The sequence below is a fragment of the Fringilla coelebs genome, assembly GCF_963513975.1.
Source record: "Fringilla coelebs genome assembly, chromosome: 3".
In the NCBI taxonomy this organism is placed as follows: Eukaryota; Metazoa; Chordata; class Aves; order Passeriformes; family Fringillidae; genus Fringilla; species Fringilla coelebs.
Window position 1 is genome coordinate 3016824 of NC_140030.1, and position 19439 is coordinate 3036262.

The following is a 19439-nucleotide window of genomic DNA, read 5'->3' on the forward strand; positions in this document are numbered from 1 at the left end:
GGCTGCACCACAAAACTTAGCTCTAAACATGACCTAAACCAGCTTAGCAGGGATATACACGGAGAAAGGGATTAACCCCCCTCGCTCCCCAGCCAGGAGCAACAAATCCCATTAACACCCCATCCTTGGGAGGGGAAGCTCTGCATCCACTGGTCCCCGAAATAGGGACCTGCCGCATTGAGTGAGTTATGTGTTTCAAATAAAGATCCCAGCCCGTGGCAATGTCTCCTGCAGAAGCTCCGTGGTGAGAATTAGGGATTTTTGTGGGAAGCTTCGGCGCTGCTGCGAACCAGCCTGGCCGTGTTATCCTGGTGCAACGCCTGCGCCGGCTGCTCACCTCCTAAATAGTTAATTCCTGGAGACTGTGAGAAGGTTAAATATGTATCAGGATCAGATGCAGTCACCTATAGCTCCCCTTTCTGCAGGATTTCTCAGGGTTACCCAGAGAATTGGGAGCGAAATTCGGCGAGAGGGGGATGAAAAATCTCCCTCTGCCTGAAAAACCCGTCTCTCCCCCAAGTAATTTGATTTAAAGCAGGGGAATTACTCACCGAGGTGATAGGTAGGAACCGTGCAAAATATAGTGGGGGGAAAAAGAAGCTGTTAGAGACAACAGCAGGAGAAAAACTCTGTTATCTATGGTAACAGTCTGGAGACTGATTTATCCAGCGTATAAATAGAGCGGGAGAGGCTTTCGCGCTGTAGACGCTCAGATGGGGAAATGAGAGTTGATTTTACCCTCCCTTTTGGGTTCAGCTTGATAGGAAAACTTCCCATTGATGCAGCAGCTCCACGGTGTGAGACATGGCACCAAATTCCAGAGGAAACAGGACCAAACTTTCTCCCCTTGCTGCCGTGCCGGGCGCAGCCGTGGGATGCGATTCCAGCATCCCCCCCTTTCCCCACGTAGCCATTCCATCTTAATCAACATCCCAGCTCTCCCCAGAGCTGCCCTCTCCAAGCCCCCAAATATTATTGCTTTGTTTACTACTGGGTTTTATGGAGGATGAAAGCTGATGGACCAGATCCCTCTTCCAAGTACTTGTACCCTTCCATACTTTAAATAATGTTGTTTCACCCACTGGCTGTAGAGAGAAAAAAAAAACCCAGCAAACAAAACACCCCAAATCTCTTGTACTCCATGATTTATTTCTGAATTTTCCTTGAGGGGGAAAAAAAAATCATTGAAAGGTCTCCAAGCTTCAGGTTTAAAACATGCATCATATTTAGGCAAATCTACTGGAGCAAGCACAGGGAAAAGAGGGAAGATGCAGTGTCGGGCTGGAGCCTTGTTTAGCATTTTGAGTCATTTTAGAGGGAAAAACGTGGGGCTGGGAGGAGGATTTCAAGACTTGTCTCAGTTATACCTGGAATGTTCATCTTTAGGATCCACAAACCCCATTATACTATTTGTCCCCCTTTTGTTTGGTGCCTCCATCGCTTTAGGACAATTTGAAAAACCGATTAAATGCCCAAAACTCCCTTTGCCTTGCTGGGATTTGCTCTTTATTTTCCAGGCTGCTCTGTCACAGCAGCAGTGGCCTTGGAATCCCATTGCTCCCATTTTTCTGGTGACATCTCCCAGGGTATGCATTCTCCTATTGTTCCACAGGTCAGCAGAGAGCCCTGAATCAGGTAAAAGTCCCTTTTGTGCCGTATCCCACAATATCCCTGTCTGCCTAGCGTGTGTTTCCCCAACGCAGATTCCACTGGCATGGAGGAGCAGATGGCTCAGGTAGCGGATTTAAAGCTGTCCCAGCCCACCCCCAGGCCTGACCTATATCCAGGATGAACGGATGGATGCCAGGAATACCTTTGCTTTCCCCCATGTCCATCATACATCTCTGTTGGTTTTTTTTTTATCCCCTCCCCATCAGCTGTCAATAATATAAAAAAGAAGGGAAAGGGTAAAAAAAAAAAAGGGGAAAAAAAAAAAAAGCAATACCTTTCTGACTGATATTTACACAAGTAAATATTTTTTATGTATATACAGCCAGTATGAAATGATTTTTAATGAATTATCTGTGAGTGAAAACAGTTCTGTAAATCAGCAGGGCTGCAGGCAATTTTTACCATATGTCGGCTCGCATTTGTATCACGGAATTTGTTGTGGCGAGGACGAAATATCTGCTTTTCTTTCCTTGCTGATGTGCTAGAATTAGGATCTACATAACTCAGTGCGTTTAAGCAGGAATATTGTCTGGTTTTATTGGACTATTATTAATGCAAAGGAGGCCGTTCCCTATTCGGCTCTGCACACCCAGCCAGCAAGAGCTGCACGGGAGCAGGGAGAAGCCTGAATTACATCAAACATCCCTATTTTTCCCCCATAAAGCGTCCTTTAAACCTTCCTCCAGCAGGTTTCCAAGAGTAAATCTGCAACTCGCTCAGCAGAAAGGAATATCTGTAAAATATAAGCTGTGCTCTGCTCTGCACATCCGTCCTCCCTTCCCCCTCCGTAAAATAACATCTGAATTCCTAATGGCAATAAGGATGAATTACTTAATGTATGGAGGGGGGGCTCAGGATAAAAACACACCCCAGGATAATGCTGGGCTTTAACAGCTCTGTATTTACCCCTAAAGCAAGGGGGTGAAACAGAAACCAGAGCCCCAAAACAAGGAATTGACACCATGCAAAATGTAGGTGAAAACTTCTGCCTGATCCAGGGTAGGAATAAATTGAATAAATTGCTCTTAAATTCAGGTACTAAACCAAGATAAAAAGTAAGGGATGGCGGTGGGGGGGGAAGTTTAACACATAACCAAACAAAAATTGCTATGGGTATCACATATTCCTGCGTTCCAGGGATTTTATTCCAGAGCTGTTAACACCAAGGAAATGTTTGAATTATATTTTATAAAACAGTGTCGCAGAGAAGATCTCCAGCCTGATTCTCCATCATTTATCCAGCGCTGAATGGGAAGGTGGGGGGATGTCAACCAGGATGCTGGGAGGGAGGGAAGGCCTCTGGGAAGAGTGGTCCTGGATCTGCACCCTGAACAAAGAGAGGTACCCCTGTTTTATCCAGGTCCTGCACATCCAGGGATTTGCTGCTGCTAGCTTCAACGGGAACAGGATGCTTTTCCTTTTGCCCACGGGAATATTCCTGGATGCTGCCTAAAGCAGGGGGGGAAGGGAGAGAGGTTGAAATTTTTAAATTTTTTTTTTTCAGTGAGAATGAAAATCCTAAATAATAAACTACTTTAAAAATTCCAAAGACAATCCTTGCCTTTCTGCCCCCATTTTCACCCCCTCCCCTCTCCCTGTCTGCCAGGCCAGGACGCAGCCCCGAGCCAGAGGACGGCAGCGATTCTGTAATGACGTAATGCTGAGATGGAAAATGTCATAACCATTTGTCACCAAACGCCCCGTGCACCCAGATGAAGCAAACAGTGTGAGACTGACAGGGCTGATGAAAAACAGCACTTAAGCTAATTTTTTTCTCCTGCTAAACTCCGTTGTGCACTATGCAAATCTGATTGCGAAAGTGGGACATTATCAACACTTTAACGCTAGTTAACTTTGGGAGATGATACTCAGAGCAATCAACATAAACTTAGCATACAGTAACTTAAATAACAAAAATGTTTCTCTGCTGCTGCTCCGGCGCTGGCATTTGGATCCAGGCATGTGATGGATTGTGCCGTGCCTGGGAACAAATTAAAAATACAGCGCCTCAGATCACTGGTGGCAGCAGCGGAGAGGAACGGGGTTTAATCCAGAATAACAATAATGGCAATTAGACACCAACCTGGCCTGAATCACCTTGCCCTGCGAGCAGTTATTGATTATTAATAGGCTCATATTTGCTTAGACCCCATCCCTCATCACTCCGGTTCCCACGCCAGCCAGAACCGACCTGCTCCTGACAAATCCACATTCCAGCAGCTTTTAAATTTATCAAGCTCCTCAAAAAACTCTTTTTTTCTCCCCCTTGAGGTCCAATTCCTGACGCCTGTGAGAATTGCAGCTTTCCTCTTCTTTTTTCTCCTGGAAAAGAAATTTCTCTTTATCCCTTGGCGAGGTGCATTGCGAACCCTAAAGGTCACCCTCCCAAAGAAAGGAAGGATAACTCCCAATTTGTTATTTTTAAAAGCTCGCAGCGGTGGGAGAGGTGAACTGATGGAGAGGACAGGACGCGTCTCCCTCGTTAGCATTCCCCCGTTCCCCCGCAGCAACGGGGAACGATAATAACACCTTAATATCTCCCAGCGGGGCTCAAAGGAGCTGGAAAAATAGGATTTAGGGTGTGAGCTGGGAAGGAAAACAACAACAAAAAAAACCCCCACGGCCCGTGCTGCAGCTGGAAAGTTGAAGGTGGATTTTGTGTCGTGGCGGTATTGATTGGGATGTTAACAAACCCGGAGCGCGCGGAGCAGAGGGAGGTTGGATCCCAGCCAGCTCCTGCTGCTGGCCCGGGCCTGGAATGATGCCTGCTCTGATACGGCAACAACCACTTCCCCAGCCCAGGTCTGCCCGGGGTTTCTCCTAAAAATGTTAATTAAGGCTCACACGCTGAGTAAATTACAGGGAATTAGCTCTATTTTGCATATGCGGAATTAAGGTGTGAGGAGAAGCACCTGGATGAGGGTGGCCCAGGGAGTCCACCAAGAACTGAGCTCCATCTTCACAGTCTGAGCCCTCTGCTGAAATCTGAGCCTCATCTGGTCCTCTCCTGAGCTCATCATACCCAGGTCATTAACAGAACACAGGAATTCATAGTAATTATTAGAGAATCACAGAATCCTGGAATATCCTGAGTAGGAAGGGACCCATGAGAATCATTGATTCTCAGGTCCTGGCCCTGCACACGCACCCCAACAATCCCACCTTGTGCCAAGACAGAGGTTAATGGGTTTGGTTTCCAAAAATGGGCTCAGATTCTCCAATCTTACCCATTTCCAGAAGTTCTCCCATTTCCATGTGCAGAAGATGCAGTCAGTTCTATCCCCATGCCTGCTCTCAGCGTTTTCTTCTGCTGAATTAGGTGTTTATAGGTGGTGTTTCAGGCACAATGAGAATCTGCTTTTATTTGTTAAGACTTTTCCCATTACAGCCCAAACCCCTGAGGTACATTCTTCCTGTCACCACCCAAACTGCAAATTCCAGCCTTGTGGAGAAAATGTCTTTTCCCAAAAGGGATAAACCATTGTCCATTTATGGGGTATCCCTGGCTGAGCCCTTCAGCTGTGACCTCCTTTTGTTGGGATTGGCAGAATAAACAATGGCACCTTTTCCAAAATTCAGGAGACACGCCAATACTTACAGAGAGATAAGCAGAGCACCAATCTACCATGGCCAAGGAAATAATTATAGCCAAGGAAACATCTTCCATCTTGGGATGGCTGACTGCAGAGATGCACCAAAGCGCAGGGGTTTTCTCCTTTTGGAAGTCAGGGAAGGCATTTTATGGATGGAGAAACAAAAAAGGATTCCACTGGACTGGGTTTGATACCAGCTCCATGGAGGATGGGCAAGGCTTGCTGCTGACAGCATCCCACCAGAGAGCACAGAAAACCCTTAGAAAATTCTTCATGGCCTAATTTATTAAAAAATAGCAAAATGTGCTTCAGCTCTTTGGTAGAGTGAAAGAACAAGGCTTTCACAACACCCAGGTCTGGTGAAGTGGGATTCACCCCTCCAAACTTCAGGAATGTTGTTGCCATGCCAAAATCTGCTCCAAGGTGTCTCTGAACCAGCAGCAATTTGGGGGAACCAAGGGAAGGCTGAGACTCCACATGCACCCTGTGGTGACAGCTCCCCCACCCCAAAGACAAGGCCTCATGGCCAAGAAAGAGAATCTGGAACTGGTTCATTTATTCCTGTAATTTACAAATACCTGGAAGTGTCCAAGGCCAGGCTGGACAGAGCTTGGATCAACCTGGGGTAGTGGAAGGTGTCCCTGCCCATGGCAGGGGGTTGGAACCAGGATGAGGTTTAAGGCCCTTTCCCACCCAAACCATTCCATGATTCATGGCAGGTTGGATCTGGGGCAGCAGTGCCCTGGCAGCCAGGAGGAACATCCCTGTCGTGGGGGCATCAGGACAGGGATGTCCCTCAAGGATGTCCCAGGCTCAGCATCACCAGCAGGGAGAGGAAGGGGATTGGATTGTCCCGCTCTGCTCTACACTGGGGTGGCCTCACCTTGAACACTGTGAGCAGTTTTGGGCACTGCAAAAGAAGAATGATCTCAAGCTGTCAGAGAGCATCCAAAATAGGCTACAGAGATGGTGAAGGACCTGGAGGGGAAGCCTTATGAGGAGCAGCTGAGGTCATTTGGTTTGTTCAGCCTGGAGAAGAGGGGACTGAGGTCAGACCTCACTGGGGGCTGCAGCTCCTCCTGAGGGACAGCTCCAGAATCTGCTCCCTGTGACCAGGGACAGGGCCCAGGAACAGCTGGAGCTGTGTCAGGAAAGGTTTAGGTTGGATATCAGAGAAAGATTCCTTCCCCAGAGGGTGGCTGAGCACATTCCAGCTCCCCAAGGAATGGGCACAGACCCAAGGCTGCCAGAGCTCCAGGAGTGTTTGGACAACGCTCTCAGGGATGCACAGGGTGGGATTGTTGGGGTGTCCTGGCGGGTCCCTTCCAGGTCAGGACAGTCTGTGATTCTCTGACCCTGGGAATTAAATGGAGACCACCTTCCCATGGCAGGAAACCTTCTCCTGTTCCTGTGGCAGCTGAGGAGGGGAGCTGAGGTCAGGCAGCACAGAGCTCTCCTCGTTCTCACCCAGAGCAAAGGCACTCGGGCGCTGAATTTCTGAAGCTGTAACAAGCCCAGTCCTGGTCCCCAGCTGCCTCTCACAGCCATCAGCAAGTCCTGGAGTGAGAGCATAAATGCACTTGTTCTGCCTCTCTAAGTGCAAGGAAACTGTCTCAACAAAGAGGATGAAATATTTCTCGTGGCTTTCCGTAAGTAAAGGCAGAGAAAGCGAGGCAGACAGCAGCTACTCGAACCACTCCACCCGGAGAGTCGTAGCCTACAAGAGCTTTGTGGGAATGCTGGGACAAGGCTTTTCTGCCGCAGATGAACCTCCTGCTGCTTTGTCATCTCTGCCCAGGTTCCCTTTTCTGCTCTTCCAGCTCTTGGTTTCATAATAAATTAGTGGTCAGGTCTGTGAGGGATGAGTGAAAACAGTCCACCATGGCTTCTTGTCCTGCTCTCCATCGTATCCCTGAAATCCACGTTGCTTCCACAGTGGATTTTTGCATAGTCAGGGGCGGTGGGATGCAGGGCACCACCACCACCACTAACCTCAAAAATCAGGAATTGTGCTGTTGGGGCTGCCTTGGACCTCATTTTAAACAAGCAGAGGTCTGGGCATGATGGGGTTGTCCTCCACCAAGTGATGTCCACCCCAAAGAACCTGTTCAAAGCCCCATCCTGCACTTGGAATGGAGGCCAAGAAAATGTCCCAACTGCTGTCACATCACCTCAAATCACTGCTGGCTTTTTTGTCACTTTGAACAACCAGGATCTGCTCTCATCCTGTGTTTTATACACGGTCAGCAAGAGCCAATCTCTTTCATAACAGGAGCACATCCAATTAAACTGGCAAACAATATTACATTTTCCTATTACTTTGTGTAGAACATCCTTTCTGGTAAAGAGCAGCCCGGAGGTTATAGAAATTTTAGGGATTTCTTTTTCAGACTCTGACATGGCTGAATCTGTGGTCTCAATTTGAATTAGCTGGGACCTGCAGTTGGGGCTGTTTGTTGTTAGATGTCACCAGCGATGGTGTTGCCAGAGAGGCTGGAACATAACAGACTCAAAAGGACCTGAGGTCAAGGGCAATGAAGTTTAAAATACAATCTCTTCTTGCTTGGAGATATTTTTGCACATGTATATCCTGAACAGAAAATTCAGGAGAATAATGCTTTCAAGTGCAGTCTGAATGAAGTCACAGGGAAAAAGGCAATATATTTTGTAATGAATTCGTTTAAACAACTCAGTGATATTGTTGATTTGCTGCTCCCTGGATTGTAATTTATTAGAAATTGCTCCTGATGTTTACAGGATGCATAAAGAGCAGTTCGATGTAAATAAGGAGCTGCTGTATGGTTAAGTGTCCCTTCTGGTGAATTAAATAACTTGGTGAAAAGACTTCTTGTGTGTATTTATTCCACTTCCCACTTCAATGTCATCCTGGCTCAGTTAACCAGAGGAGAAAATTCAAGTTGCAGGGGAGCATTTCCCCCATTTTTGACAAAACCATATTTTGATATGGCTCGGAGACCCCCAAACTGCCCTGTGCGCTCTGCTGCCCTCCTGACCCCCTTAGCCTGATCACCCCAGGGACAAATTTAGGGGTAAGATGCCACCATGTGAGGCAGAAAGGGTCCTTCCCCTCCTTCCACCACTGTGCCAGGGCCTGAGTGCTGAACCCAGCACACAAAAACTGCTGCCAAACCAGGGGGGATGGAGCCTCCTCAAGACAAAGCTCAGGACACTACTCAAGACTCACCTTTTTGGCAGAGGGATTTGCTTCAGGTGGGGTTTGCTGCCATGTGGGAATAAATCTGAAAATGTTTACACAACCATCTCCAATGCAGCAGGCAAATCTTGCACAGCCAGGGCTAACAGGAGTTGTAACATGTGGATTCCTTAAAGCACCAGAAAAGGAATGTCAGGATCAATCCCAGAGCCATGACTTTTTCCAGAGTGCCTAAAGAGGGTTATACAGATATAATTTATCTGGATTGAACAGTCTAATCTGAGATTTACAGGATTAGCAATGATCTCTTCACTGCTAATCAATTCTTGGGGTGCAAGACGAAGCTTGGGAATGCTCAGCCTTCGTGTGAGGTGCATCAATTCTTCCCAACAGGTTTATTCCTCCACCAGTTGTTTGTTGATCATGATTTCACGATCACAGACGGCCCAACAGAACAGATCTGTTTGTTTAACCAATTTACAGCCACACTTTGAATACCAGCACTTAATTCTACCGTTAAGCATCCCTCCCCTTAATGCAGAAACTTCGTGCAAGCCCCCAGCCAGGTTTTATTCCATAGCATCCCACGTTTTCTCCCAGCACTGGTGCCAGCTGGGCTGGCTTGCTGTACAGGGGGATCACCCTTCTCTTACCACCAAGGCTCAGTGTTCTGTAAATCCCTCAGAGTCTTCAAAACATAGATTTTTTTTTTGTCTCATTCTCCAGTGTCACCCCAATATTCCAGAAAGTCCTTTAGGAAACACAAAATGACTCCTCCTTCAGGGCAGCATATGATTATCCTTGTGCTTTGCTTTCCCTGAAGGATTTGGGCACATATGGAAGATGGATTTGCTGGGGCTGCTCTTACAGACACAGAATGATGGAATGGTTTGGGTTGGAAGGGATGCCAAGATTATCTCATTCCACTTTGTACCATGGGAAGGGAGAACTTCCACTATCCCAGATTGCTCTGAGCCCTCTCTAACCTGGATTTGGAGACTTCCAGGGATAGGGCAGCCATGGCTTCTTCTTCCCACAGCTATGTCCTGTGTCTTGTGGTACTTCTGCCAGTGGGAAGAAGATGGAGCTGGGAGAAAATAAAAGTGTTGGCTAAAATGGGGTAATGATGTAAACCTAGCCTAAAAAAAGGGAGATTCAGACTAGAGTGAAGGAAGACATTTTTTTATGATGAGGGTGGGGTGGCTCTGGCACAGGTTTTCCAGAGATGTGGCTGCCCCTGGATCCCTGGAAGTGTCCAAGGCTAGGCTGGACAGGGCTTGGAGCAACCTGGGATAGTGGAGAGTGTCCCTGACCATGGCAGGGCGTGGAATGAGATGAGATTTAAGGTCCCTTCACACCCAAACCATTCTGCGATTCTATGATTCTAGGAAATCAAAATATCTTCTCTTTGTTTCTCTTCCATGCTCTGTGACCATATGCTGAGTTTGGCTGTCAGAATTCAATCACCAGTGCCGGTTCCTGAAGCAGAAGAGACTCTTAACTTGTTCTTCTTCCTGTATCTAGGCAAAGAGCTGCTTGTGACACAAGCTGATTTAGAATTAACTCAATCATACTTTGATTTTTTTTTCTGAGCAGAAGCACAGTGTTCCCGAGGTTTGATCTTGCAGAATGCTGGATGCTCTGGCCCTGATCCGTGATCCACAATCAGGATCCCTGCATGGTCACTTGTGGCACGTCTGGAAGGCATTTGCAATGTGCATTTAAATTCTGTAAAATATGTGCTGTGCTGTTGACGTGAAGGAATTTGTTCTACTGTCAGTGCTGGGTCACAACCTAGAATTGGAATGGTTTGGGTTGGAAGGGACCTTGAATATCATCTCATTCCAACCCTCTGCCATGGGCAGGGACAACTTCCTCTATCCCAGGTTGCTCTGGATGGGGAGATGCATTTGGACCTTTTCTCTCCAGGTGCTCATCTTCTGTCCTGCTAATGGAGCCACGTTTAATGGCACTTTTTTTACAGTTCAAATGCTCTTAGATTTGCCTTTCCTGGATTCTGGTGGGACAGGAGAATAAAGCAGCGAGGAAATTAGAGAGGGAGGAAGCTCATTAGCGGATGGAGTGCTCCTGCTCTCTCCTTTCTTCTGAAGCCTGATGAATGCCACAAACAGGAGCAGAAATTCAGGAGTCAGCTCTGGGAGGGCTGTGATTACCTCGGAGTTCTGCTGGGATCCTGCCATCCCACAGCTGGGCTGTGGCCCCGTAGAGCACAGACCTGCAAATGAAGCCCTCCCCCGCCACGCTGGGCTGGCTCAGCTGAGCTCAATGTGCCAGCAGGCAGCAGAGACAGTTTAATATTTATAACCTGATTTGACCACTTAATATGTTCAGCCTATTTTTAAGCTGCCTGGCTCTGCATGGAGGCTCACATCACATGGAAGGTTCCTGGAGGCACCTGGAGGAGCTTTGCAGGTGATGGTCACACTTGAAGGAGAGGGTTTCCACCCTTACTTTGATTTTCCAGCAGTGGGAGAGAACTGGTGTTGGGTGGATTAGGGTGCCTGGAAATAGCATTGCCTTGGCCAGGGTGGGATTTGCTGTAATTGCATCAGGAATGTTCACCCACATTTGCTCTGGTTTATGCTATCCTGGAAAATGCCCCTGCTGGTGCTTTAGGAAGAAATTCTGGAAGCAGTTCTCAAACACTGCTCAGTTTATTTACACAAAGAAGGATTCAGGTAATGAGAAAACATCACTGTGAGGCCCAATAAGCATCAAATCCAACTTAAAAAGCACACAAATTCGTTATCATTCAGGTCCTAGTGAAAGACCAGAAGGTAAATCTATAGCAAGAGGAGACTCTTGTTTGGATTATGTGATTAGAAGTTCGACTATTTTCAGTATCACTAATCTGAAAAAGTAAGCAATGTCAGCAGAAAATTAGGCAATGTGGGAGGAAAATTTGGTGAGTATTTTGGGGTTTATTTCTGGAAATCAATTGTTGGCTGAAACAGGGAAATTCAAGCAGTTGATGTTTCATTTCTGTTACACACAGAGCTGGGAGGAATCAGTGGCTTTTGGGGAGGGAATTTGTGACACTTAAATGCTATTGTGTCTAAATGGAAATTTATTTTTTTTAAAATGAAGTTTTGGGGGCCTGAGAATTATTCATCATCAAGTGTATGAAAGAGAAGTGGCCGATGATGAGGAGCTAAACTTCATGCCTCCAAACCAGCCTCACCTAGATGAGATTTGTGCCCACACAGGTGCCTGTGAGTTACTTGAAATGGAAATAAAATATCCCCAATTGCTCAGACAGTGAATGTGAGGGTGAACCCAGTGTGTGACGTGCCCAAATTTGGGGTTAAATCAGAAGTGGGCCCAGGTTTCCTGGTTTTCTGTCTCATCGCTCCTCCCATAGCAGGCAGGAAAAGGTGAGATTTAGAGGTTGCATTTCAAATGAGAACTCATCCCATTTTCCCCTCCATGATGTGATTGTGCTGAAGTCAGACCCCCTCAAATTTTGGGGGAAAGCTGGTGCAATGGGAATTGTGATAATCCAAAAAATTTTGTCTAGCCCTAGAAGTACTAATAGGCCAGGATGGGTTTTGAGACCGGTGATCCTGATCGCTGTTTATCCTCAATTCTTTCCCACCTCAGTATCACTAAACTAGCCTAAAATGACTGAATCCAAGCCTTCCCTGATCTCCCCAGAGGTCTCTCAGGACAAGCCCTGTGAGTGGCTGCGCTGAGCAAGAGCTAAAGAAGAGACAGGGGATTTCAGCTTTTTTTCAGGAGTAGCATTCCAATGCATCCTTCCTGAAAGAACCGGAGCGGCTGAAGGGCCGGTGACTTCCTCAGCAGCCCAGGTGAAGCTCTGGGCAGGGCTTGGAGGGTGGTTCAGCCAAACTTTTAGAATAGAAATCTCTGTAATAGGATTAAGGGGTGCCAGCCAATGGGGGAAAGGCTTGGAGAGATTAGGGAGGCATTGGGAGGAAGGATTAGTGGGAGATACAACAAAAACGGAGGCCAGGAGGGTGCACTCAGCGCTAGGGACGAGTGGTGCCACGTGCCACACACACTCAGGGTTAGCCACCCTCTCCTGGGCAGCCTGGACTCACTTCCCAGTGCCAGAGGGCAGGGATAGACAGGATATTGGGAAGGAATTCTTGGCTGTGAGGATGGTGAGCCCCTGGCACAAGTTGCCCAGAGAGGTGTTAGATGCTCCATCCCTTGAAGTGTCCAAGGCCAGGTTGGATAAGGCTTGGAACAACTTGGGATAGTGCCCATGGCAGGAGGGTTGGTGACCTTTAAAGGTCCCTTTCAATCCAAACTCTTCTATGATTTTCCAATGCCTGTTGTTGGAGAAGCCATTTTCCTGTGCCATTGGGTATTTATTGCATCATGGGCTTCATCTGCATTTCCTGAAGCTGTGCAATGAGAAAGTTGCGATTGGAGTCTTGGAATTTAATTTAATGGCTGCCTGGTTGTTGGGCAGTTCTTCTGCCTATTGTGTGCCGGACATAATCATATTCCATCAGAGGCAGAATCCATGTTACTGCAGGCTCTGTATGGTTATAAAAACAGAATCATGGAAAGGTTTGGGTTGGGAGGGATCTTAAAGCCCATCTCATCCCCTGCCAGGGGCAGGGACATCTTCCACTGTCCCAGGTTGCTCCAAGCCCTGTCCAGCCTGGCCTTAGACACTTCCAGGGATGGAGCAGTCACAGCTTTTCTGGGCACCCTGTGCCAGGGCCTCTTCACCCTCACAGGGAAAAATTCCTTCCCAATTCCCATCTAACCCTGCCCTCTGGCAGTGGGAAGCCATTCCCCCTTGTCCTGCCTTAACCTTCAGACATATTCCAAATATCAATACAGCAAACCAGAAGAGAACAGAAGTGGATGAGGTTCACATCTCTTAATGACCTTAAAAACCTTTTTAAAGGCCTGCAATGGATTTCTTTTTCTGGTATAGACCCACTCCTTTGGGTAGGTCCTTCTCTTGGTAAAAACCTGTGCTGATACAATCTAACATCTGAAATAAATCTGCAGTTGTGGTAATATTTTTGATCCCAATCTTATAAAACTCAGAGTACCATCTCCACCTGGAACAATTGTGTTGTTTTATTCCACCTCTGGCTGCAGCAGAGGATCTTACAGACCTTTTTTATAGGGCTGAACACTATTTCCCATCTTCCCAATGCCCCTGTTGTGAGCCTTGAAGGTGGTTCTGACACTTCACTCTTCTCTCATGAAAAAAACAGGCTGCAAGATCTTCCTGAACAGCCTCTTCATTATAAAAAATGTATTTCTTCACTAAATTCCCTTGAAACATAGCAGGTAAAGTACTTTCACCTGTTTACTCAAGTGTGTATCATATTTTCTGTACCAGCATTAACGTATCGCTCACACGAGCGGAACCTGGATCCATCCCACTCCTGGAATGTGCTGCCACAACTTCCTCCCCCAAGGGAGAGAGGAGCCAAGGAGGAGAGGGGCCAGGCTGGACCTGTTCCCATCAAAAAGGAGGGACTGGTGGGATGTGCAAAGCTCAAGGGCAGCCTGGATCGTGGAATGGTGGAGTTGGAGACCCTTGAGGCAGCAAAGAGGGTGCAGAGCAAGTGCATTACCCTGGGCTGCAGGAGAGTAAATTTCAGTCTCTTCAGGGATCTTTTTGGGTCAGTCCCATGGGATAATGCCCAAGAGGGAAGAGGGGCCCAAGAAAGTTGGTTGATATTCCAGGATCACCTCATCCAAACTCTGTTTCCATTGTTTTCTACCTCAGGCCATTATTTACAAATCAGATACAAGACCCAAACTTCACGTCCTCGAGGACCATTGTTAATCTTACAGTAGGGTCTGTCAGAAATAGGGAATCTGAAGTGTTTTGGAGCCCAGAAATCATCACCAGCATGACTCTGGAATGGTTTTAGCCTGGGATTAGTTTTGCCAAGCTAAGGGGCTCTGAAGACGTACTTGCCTGTGTCGGGGGGGTGGATTAGATGACCTTAAAGGTCCCTTCCACCCCAAACCATTCTGTGATTTGATGGTTTTGTGGAATAGTCCTCAAACCCAGATTAGGGACAGATCCTGGCACTGTTCATTTCACCAGGACAAATGTCCTGGAATTCCAGCCTGTTATTGGAGGAGCCATTTTCCTGTGCTATTGGGTATTTATTGCATCAGGGGCTTCATCTGCACTTCCTGAAGCTGTGCAGTGAGAAAGTTGCGATTGGAGTCTTGGAATTTAATTTAGTGACTGCCTGGTTGTTGGGCAGTTCTTCTGCCTATTGTGTGCTGGACATAATCATATTCCATCAGAGGCAGAATTAGCCAGTGTGTCCTTCATTGCTAAGTGCAGCACAGGCCCACTGGCCTTCCTTGGGTTTGTTGTTTTGCTGGTTTTTTTTCTTTATTTTTTTCCATGACTCATGTAAATATTGGTTATTGGGACCCTTGTCTGTGGACCTTGGAGTGCTGAGTTATGCTGGTAAAAAGGGACAGGAAAAGAAACAGTGAAAATGCCAAGACAGAATGGCCAAGCCGTGGTTTAGGTGAGATAAAATAACAGTGAGATAAAATATCAGACAAGCTCAGCCTTGTGGTTGTCATGCTGTTAATAATAAATGTTGTGCCAGGACTGGGAGAAGGAGAGGAGCTGATATTGGAATTGAGTCTGGAGCAGAAACAAAGAGATTTCGTGTCTGTCCATGGGCACAATGGTCACTTTTCCTGTACTCCTGAGATAAGATCACCTTTAGGTGATGTGGAAGCCTTGGCAGAAGGGGGACAGTCACCTCCTCTGGCTGTGCTGGCTCTTCCATAGCTGGGTTCCCTGCACAGTTCCCATCAGCTCGGGGCAGTGCTGAATCCACATCTCTCTGCACCCATTTCTGCCCAGAGAAACCCCAAACAGCACAAAGTGAAGTTATCTGGACTGAATCCACATCTGTCTGCACCCATTTCTGCCCAGAGAAACCCCAAGCAGCACAAAGTGAAGTGATCTGGACTAAACTTCCAAACCTGCATGGAGAGCTTGAAGCACATGGAAAACCCACATATTGAGGCTGTTTCTACTCTTAAATATGGAACTGTAAGGACAAATAAAACTGAAGGATTAAAAGGAACCCCCACAGAACCAGGTACATTCAACACAAATGCCTTTGAAAGAAGATGGTGTTGGGCCAGTGTCAAATCATCACAGAAGGTCATCTAAAATAGCAATTAATTCATGGACATCCCTATCAAAGTTTAAATTTATTAATAACCACTGAAATGATGAAGTGACAACCAACAGCAGCATCTAAGCCACGACTCTTCATGAGCTGCTGCTGGACAGCCCATCCCAGGTGAGGAGCAAGAGCTGATTCAGGTTTTGACCAAAAAATTTTTATTATGAGGATATGAACAGCGTTATTCTGTCAGGCCACTGATGTCAGAAACACCCCGTGGAGATGCTCCATGCAGCTGGAGGGCTGCTGGGAAGTTTGTGGAAGGTGCCCAGACCCCTTGGAGAAGCTCAGCTGCGGTCCCTCAGCAGCCGCCTGTGCCTGCCAGAGGTCCTCAGCTGACTTTGTCTCCTGGCTTCACCTCCCAATGCTTCCCTGTCCTCTTTTGCTCCCTGTTGGAAGCCCTTTCCCTCTGGCAGATTGATGGTGTTGCAGGGGGTGTCCCCAGTGGCCGTGCTGCCATCTGTCCTCCTCCCACCAGCACAATCCAGAGGCAGGGATGGGCTTCCTGAGTGCTTCCAGGGGTCAGGTTTTCCCTCCTATCACTGCTGAGCGGAGCAAATATCTCTTGGTGGGATGCAGGCACCTCAAAACTCTGCCCAAGAATGGGACAGACAGTGCCCTGCCCACTGAAGACAAAATGAGGCTGCCCCTTTGCTGTAGGGTTTGCTCCAATCTGTCACAAAAATAACTTATTCCAAGGCGAGCCGGTCCCGGGAGGGAGCAGAACTCCTGGTTGCTCTTCTGGCTTCATCTTTTATCCATCCCTGCGGCTTTTCCCTCCCCTGCCTGCTGCTAATCAGCATTCCTTGCAAAGAGCAGCTGCTAATCTGCAGCAGGAGTTGGTGCATGCAGGGTGTGGGGAGGTGAAGGGACACCCTTCCAGCAGCTCCTGCTGCAGTGGCACCCAAACACCCCTTTCCCAAAGCCACTGTGGTTAAAAAAGATGCACCCACAAAAGAAAAGCTGATTTGTAGCACTTGCATTTTATTTAGGAAAAAAAAAATAACTGTTTGGCTTTGTGTGTGTGTTTGTGTGTGTGCTTGTGTGTGTATATAAATACATATATATATATTTTCCCCTCTGAAACAACTCGCTTCCCTTTGGGAATAAAGGGGATCTTTAAAAATGCAAAAATTCCTTCCAGACAGTTTGTCATGTCTTACTAGAAACAGCCAACCCTATTAGCAATTTAAATGATGTCTCCCATTAGCATAATTTTTAATGAAGCAGAGCACGTGTTTCACATTTGTGTTTCTGACGTGGTGGGGAGGAAGCACTCGGACACTCAATAAGCGTCAGGAGAAATTGGCTCTGAGAAGATCAGAGGGATAAGGCACGTGGGATTCCTGGCCAGGACTTCATTTGGGATGTTTTTCTGCAAGTGGTTTCACCTTAAAGTAATTTTCACAAATTCCCAGAATGGTTTAGAAGGGACCTTAAATCAGTGGCAGCCCCTACCATGGGCAAGGACACCTTCCACTATCCCAGGCTGCTCCAAGCCCCATCCAACCTGGCCTTGGACACTGCCAGGGATCCAGAGGCAGCCACAGCTTCTCTGGGCAACCTGTTCCATCACCAACATAGTGAAGAATTTCTTCCTAATTTCTAATATCTTACCAAAATTCTATGTATCATTCAATGGAAAACCTTCACTGACAAAAAAGGCCACGGTAATAAATCACCAATCAAGAGGCATATTTTTAGGATTCAGAGAGGTCTGCAAAGTGACGCTGTTCGATGTGCACAGGGAAACTGTGGTTTTCATTTATCTTTTTTTACCCCTCAAAAAAAAATTGGGAATAGCAGGACTTTTCCTCCCCGTTGTCATTCATAAAATCTTGGGAAGCTTTTAATCATGGTCCAGATTCTTCCTCAGGCTGTTGCTCTATGAGCCAGGCTATGGCTCCCACCTGAAACTCCAAAAGGCTTTAGCAAACCTGGAGTGACTGATGGCAATAAGTGCTAAATAAAATCACTTTGCCACCCCAGATGTGTTGTTGTTGTTGTTGTTATTATTATTATTATTATTATTATTATTATTATTATTATTATTATTCCCAGTTTTTATTTGCTTTACAGAACCCCTCTGGTAGAGCATGGGAAGGGTTCTCAACTTGATCAAACATCAGACAAAACAGGATGGGAATTGATTTTCCTTGCTGAAAATTTACATGGTTTCCCTAAAATGAAACAGTAACTGAATTTTTTTGTCTTTTCCCCTGTTTTCCCTTAGTTTTTCCCACTTATCCCTGCCTTGCATTACGCCAGGTCCTTGGCACGAGCCATTTGCAACGTTAGAAGGGAAATTGTGCGTGGGTGTGAAATCTTGTGTGCACACATGTTCCGCATTTTGTTTGCTTAAAAGCCCGTGCAAAGCTTCTAGTTTGTTTTTTGGTCGTTTTTTTTCCCTCCCCCCCCCCCCCCCGCCTTTTCCTAATGGGAAAACACTCCTGGGAGCTGAAGTTACACAGGCAATAACACACAACACAACCCAGTAAGTGATCCTGATGGGGAGGACAGGGACGCCCTTGTGCTGGGCCACCCTTTGGGACAGCAGGAGGTCACTTGGACCAACCCTTCCCCGGCATCAGCCTCCCCGCCTCGCTCTGCCACGACACGGAAACATCCTCATTAGGATAATAGGCAGATTTCCAGGATCCACTTCTGATTCCCTCGCCCTGGAACGGTCCCAAATATCACAGATGTTTTGACGGCTCTCCCAGAGGGCGGCAGCAGCTCGTCCTCCTCCACTTTCGGCACGTCGAGCCCTGGCATGCGGCGAGCAGCTGATGCCCCGCTCTGTGTCAGGGATGGCAGCTCCCCCAGGGAAGCCAGCACCCTCAGAGCCAGCTACCCAAGTGGGGTTGTGCCCAGCTGGGATTTTCTAAGCCGTGTGGTATTCTGGAGCTGCGGTCTTCACTCTGTGCTTGCTGCTTTTGGGGAAAAATACGGCTTTTTAGGGCATCCCGCGAACAAGTGCTGCTTCTGGAGAAGGATTTTGCTTTGAGAAAGTGTCAGAGACACAAGAAGGAGGGATGAATGGTGATTATTCCTTTCCACAGGCTTGGATAGGAAGCAAAGCACTGAATCCCAGTTAGGTCAGTTTGACTATTAGGGAAAAAGCAGGGAATAAACTTTCAGCATCAAGATTCTTTTCCACATCAGGGGGACCTTCCTCAGTCTTCCCTAGCCCCAAGCAGGCACAACTCTGATTTCCATGCTGGGTCCCTTCCTGATGGCTACAGGATGGGACAGTGAGTCCAGAGAGTTGAAACCATGTCTTGATTTACCTTCCCTCCTATTCTCCCCACCTGCCTCAGGAGAGGCTGGGAAGTTTATTTCACTCAGGATTTCAAAGTGCTTGGGAAAGCTCAAGTGAAAGAGAGCATGGAGCTGTTGCTGCTGCTGTTTTATTTTTCTCTGCCAGTCAATTAGGGGAGAAAACCTGACAACCAGAAGTTATTCATTGCACTTTGTAATAGCCTCTTGTAGGATCTATCTTCTTTGGGAAGGAAACAAGAGCTCCCTGTTTATGGGAAGAGTGGAAATATCAGGCAATAAAAGAGAAACATCTCTGCATGTCTGGCCTGGCCCATCTCCCACCTGGTGTCCTCAAACCTGGCAAAAAAAAATCAAAGTTCAAGACAAAAATTAACAGATAAGTGGCGGAATAACCATCCTTGGTGCCATTAAGGCCAGGTTAGATGGTGCTATGGGCAACCTGGGATAGTGGAATGACAGGGGCTGGATAGGATGAGATTTAGGGTCCCTTCCCACCCAAACCATTCTGTGATTCCATGATTAGTG